The sequence below is a fragment of the Ipomoea triloba genome, chromosome 8, assembly GCF_003576645.1.
Source record: "Ipomoea triloba cultivar NCNSP0323 chromosome 8, ASM357664v1".
Classification (NCBI taxonomy): Eukaryota; Viridiplantae; Streptophyta; class Magnoliopsida; order Solanales; family Convolvulaceae; genus Ipomoea; species Ipomoea triloba.
Window position 1 is genome coordinate 2,052,457 of NC_044923.1, and position 5,599 is coordinate 2,058,055.

Below are 5,599 nucleotides of genomic sequence, written 5' to 3' on the forward strand. Positions count from 1 at the left end.
GTTAGTGGCAAAGAGTGCAAAGAATGTTTAGAAAATAATGAGGCTTGAATCTCCATAATTTTTGAAAAAATAAAAAATTAACCAAAACGCCCTTGGTTATTATTTTAAAAAAAAAACATAAGTTTGAAGAGTTTTTTTGGCCCCTCATTAGTGGCCAAGAGTGCATAGAAAGTTTATAAAAGAATGAGCCATGAATCTCCATAAAGTTTGAAAAAAAAATTCCCAAAAACGCCCTTGGTTATTATTTAAAAAAAAAAACATAAGTTTGAAGAGTTTTTTTGGCCCCTCATTAGTGGCCAAGAGTGCATAGAAAGTTTATAAAAGAATGAGCCATGAATCTCCATAAAGTTTGAAAAAAAAATTCCCAAAAACGCCCTTGGTTATTATTTAAAAAAAAAAACATAAGTTTGAAGAGTTTTTTTGGCCCCTCATTAGTGGCCAAGAGTGCATAGAAAGTTTATAAAAGAATGAGCCATGAATCTCCATAAAGTTTGGAAAAATAAAAAATTCCCAAAAACGCCCTTGGTTATTATGTAAAAAAAAACATAAGTTTGATGAGTTTTTTTTGGCACCTCATTAGTGGCAGAGAGGGCAAAGAAAGTTTAGAAAAGAATGAGTTTTGAATCTCCATAATGTTTGGAAAAATAAAGAATTCCCCAAAACGCCCTTGGTTATTAATTTTTTTTTAAAAAACATAAGTTTGAGGAGTTTTTTTGGCCCCTCATTAGTGGCCAAGAGTGCAAAGAAAGTTTATAAAAGAATGAGCCATGAATCTGCATAAAGTTTGGAAAAAAAAATTCCCCAAAACGCCCTTGGTTATTATTTAAAAAAAAACATAAGTTTGATAAGTTTTTTTTGGCCCCTCGTTAGTGGCAAAGAGTGCAAAGAATATTTAGAAAATAATGAGCTTTGAATCTCCATAATTTTTGAAAAAATAAAAAATTAATCAAAACGCCCTTGGTTATTATTTAAAAAAAAAAACATAAGTTTGAGGAGATTTTTTGGCCCCTCATTAGTGGCCAAGAGTGCAAAGAAAGTTTATAAAAGAATGAGCCATGAATCTCCGTAAAGTTTGGAAAAAAAAAATTCCCCAAAACGCCCTTGGTTATTATTTTTTATAAAAAAAACATAAGTTTGAGGAGTTTTTTTGGACCCTCATTAGTGGCCAAGAGTGCAAAGAAAGTTTAGAAAAGAATGAGCCTTGGATCTCCATAAATTTTTAAAAAATAAAAAATTCCCAAAACACCCTTGGTTATTATTTAAAAAAAAAAATAAGTTTGAAGAGTTTTTTTGCCCCTCATTAGTGGCCAAGAGTGCAAAGAAAGTTTATAAAAGAATGAGCCATGAATCTCCATAAAGTTTGGAAAAAAAAATTCCCCAAAACGCCCTTGGTTATTATTTAAAAAAAAACATAAGTTTGATGAGTTTTTTTTGGCACCTCATTAGTGGCAGAGAGTGCAAAGAAAGTTTAGAAAAGAATGAGCCTTGGATCTCCATAAATTTTTAAAAAATAAAAAATTCCCAAAACGCCCTTGGTTATTATTTAAAAAAAAACATAAGTTTGATGAGTTTTTTTTGGCACCTCATTAGTGGCAGAGAGTGCAAAGAAAGTTTAGAAAAGAATGAGTTTTGAATCTCCATAATGTTTGGAAAAATAAAGAATTCCCCAAAACGCCCTTGGTTATTAATTTTTTTTAAAAAAACATAAGTTTGAGGAGTTTTTTTGGCCCCTCATTAGTGGCCAAGAGTGCAAAGAAAGTTTATAAAAGAATGAGCCATGAATCTCCATAAAGTTTGGAAAAAAAAATTCCCAAAAACGCCCTTGGTTATTATTTAAAAAAAAACATAAGTTTGATGAGTTTTTTTTGGCACCTCATTAGTGGCAGAGAGTGCAAAGAAAGTTTAGAAAAGAATGAGTTTTGAATCTCCATAATGTTTGGAAAAATAAAGAATTCCCCAAAACGCCCTTGGTTATTAATTTTTTTTAAAAAAACATAAGTTTGAGGAGTTTTTTTGGCCCCTCATTAGTGGCCAAGAGTGCAAAGAAAGTTTATAAAAGAATGAGCCATGCCTCTCCGTAAAGTTTGGAAAAAAAAATTCCCCAAAACGCCCTTGGTTATTATTTAAAAAAAAACATAAGTTTGATGAGTTCTTTTTGGCCCCTTGTTAGTGGCAAAGAGTGCAAAGAATGTTTAGAAAATAATGAGCCTTGAATCTCCATAATTTTTGAAAAAAATAAAAAATTAACCAAAACGACCTTGGTTATTATTTTTTTTAAAAAAAAACATAAGTTTAAGGAGTTTTTTTGGCCCCTCATTAGTGGCCAAGAGTGCAAAAAAAGTTTAGAAAAGAATGAGCCTTGAATCTCCATAAAATTTGAAAAAAAAAAATCCCAAAAACATCCTTGGTTATTATTTTAAAAAAAACTTAAATTTGAAGAGTTTTTTCGGACCCACATTAGTGGCCAAGAGTGCAAAGAAAGTTTAGAAAAGAATGAGCCTTGAATCTCCATAAAATTTGAAAAAAAAAAATCCCAAAAACATCCTTGGTTATTATTTTAAAAAAAACTTAAATTTGAGGAGTTTTTTCGGCCTCATTAGTGGCCAAGAGTGCATCGAAAGTTTATAACAGAATGAGCCATGAATCTCCATAAAGTTTGAAAAAAAAATTCCCAAAACCGCCCTTGGTTATTATTTAAAACAACACATAAGTTTGATGAGTTCTTTTTGGCCCCTTGTTAGTGGCAAAGAGTGCAAAGAATGTTTAGAAAATAATGAGGCTTGAATCTCCATAATTTTTGAAAAAATGAAAAATTAACCAAAACGCCCTTGGTTATTATTTTAAAAAAAAAAACATAAGTTTGAAGAGTTTTTTTGGCCCCTCATTAGTGGCCAAGAGTGCATAGAAAGTTTATAAAAGAATGAGCCATGAATCTCCATAAAGTTTGGAAAAATAAAGAATTCCCCAAAACGCCCTTGGTTCTTATTTAAAAAAAAACATAAGTTTGATGAGTTTTTTTTGGCACCTCATTAGTGGCAGAGAGTGCAAAGAAAGTTTAGAAAAGAATGAGCCATGAATCTCCATAAAGTTTGGAAAAATAAAGAATTCCCCAAAACGCCCTTGGTTCTTATTTAAAAAAAAACATAAGTTTGATGAGTTTTTTTTGGCACCTCATTAGTGGCAGAGAGTGCAAAGAAAGTTTAGAAAAGAATGAGCCATGAATCTCCATAAAGTTTGGAAAAATAAAGAATTCCCCAAAACGCCCTTGGTTCTTATTTAAAAAAAAACATAAGTTTGATGAGTTTTTTTTGGCACCTCATTAGTGGCAGAGAGTGCAAAGAAAGTTTAGAAAAGAATGAGCCATGAATCTCCATAAAGTTTGAAAAAAAAATTCCCAAAAACGCCCTTGGTTATTATTTAAAAAAAAAACATAAGTTTGATGAGTTTTTTTTGGCACCTCATTAGTGGCAGAGAGTGCAAAGAAAGTTTAGAAAAGAATGAGTTTTGAATCTCCATAAAGTTTGGAAAAATAAAAAATTCCCAAAAACGCCCTTGGTTATTATTTAAAGAAAACATATATTTGAGGAGTTTTTATCGGCCCCTCATTAGTGGCCAAGAGTGCAAAGAAAGTTTAGGAAAGAATGAGCCTTGAATCTTCATAAAGTTTGGAAAAATAAAAAATTCCCAAAAACGCCCTTGGTTATTATTTAAAGAAAACATATATTTGAGGAGTTTTTATCGGCCCCTCATTAGTGGCCAAGAGTGCAAAGAAAGTTTAGGAAAGAATGAGCCTTGAATCTTCATAAAGTTTGGAAAAATAAAAAATTCCCAAAAACGCCCTTGGTTATTATTTAAAGAAAACATATATTTGAGGAGTTTTTATCGGCCCCTCATTAGTGGCCAAGAGTGCAAAGAAAGTTTAGGAAAGAATGAGCCTTGAATCTTCATAAAGTTTGGAAAAATAAAAAATTCCCAAAAACGCCCTTGGTTATTATTTAAAGAAAACATATATTTGAGGAGTTTTTATCGGCCCCTCATTAGTGGCCAAGAGTGCAAAGAAAGTTTAGGAAAGAATGAGCCTTGAATCTTCATAAAGTTTGGAAAAATAAAAAATTCCCAAAAACGCCCTTGGTTATTATTTAAAGAAAACATATATTTGAGGAGTTTTTATCGGCCCCTCATTAGTGGCCAAGAGTGCAAAGAAAGTTTAGGAAAGAATGAGCCTTGAATCTTCATAAAGTTTGGAAAAATAAAAAATTCCCAAAAACGCCCTTGGTTATTATTTAAAGAAAACATATATTTGAGGAGTTTTTATCGGCCCCTCATTAGTGGCCAAGAGTGCAAAGAAAGTTTAGGAAAGAATGAGCCTTGAATCTTCATAAAGTTTGGAAAAATAAAAAATTCCCAAAAACGCCCTTGGTTATTATTTAAAGAAAACATATATTTGAGGAGTTTTTATCGGCCCCTCATTAGTGGCCAAGAGTGCAAAGAAAGTTTAGGAAAGAATGAGCCTTGAATCTTCATAAAGTTTGGAAAAATAAAAAATTCCCAAAAACGCCCTTGGTTATTATTTAAAGAAAACATATATTTGAGGAGTTTTTATCGGCCCCTCATTAGTGGCCAAGAGTGCAAAGAAAGTTTAGGAAAGAATGAGCCTTGAATCTTCATAAAGTTTGGAAAAATAAAAAATTCCCAAAAACGCCCTTGGTTATTATTTAAAGAAAACATATATTTGAGGAGTTTTTATCGGCCCCTCATTAGTGGCCAAGAGTGCAAAGAAAGTTTAGGAAAGAATGAGCCTTGAATCTTCATAAAGTTTGGAAAAATAAAAAATTCCCAAAAACGCCCTTGGTTATTATTTAAAGAAAACATATATTTGAGGAGTTTTTATCGGCCCCTCATTAGTGGCCAAGAGTGCAAAGAAAGTTTAGGAAAGAATGAGCCTTGAATCTTCATAAAGTTTGGAAAAATAAAAAATTCCCAAAAACGCCCTTGGTTATTATTTAAAGAAAACATATATTTGAGGAGTTTTTATCGGCCCCTCATTAGTGGCCAAGAGTGCAAAGAAAGTTTAGGAAAGAATGAGCCTTGAATCTTCATAAAGTTTGGAAAAATAAAAAATTCCCAAAAACGCCCTTGGTTATTATTTAAAGAAAACATATATTTGAGGAGTTTTTATCGGCCCCTCATTAGTGGCCAAGAGTGCAAAGAAAGTTTAGGAAAGAATGAGCCTTGAATCTTCATAAAGTTTGGAAAAATAAAAAATTCCCAAAAACGCCCTTGGTTATTATTTAAAGAAAACATATATTTGAGGAGTTTTTATCGGCCCCTCATTAGTGGCCAAGAGTGCAAAGAAAGTTTAGGAAAGAATGAGCCTTGAATCTTCATAAAGTTTGGAAAAATAAAAAATTCCCAAAAACGCCCTTGGTTATTATTTAAAGAAAACATATATTTGAGGAGTTTTTATCGGCCCCTCATTAGTGGCCAAGAGTGCAAAGAAAGTTTAGGAAAGAATGAGCCTTGAATCTTCATAAAGTTTGGAAAAATAAAAAATTCCCAAAAACGCCCTTGGTTATTATTTAAAGAAAACATATATTTG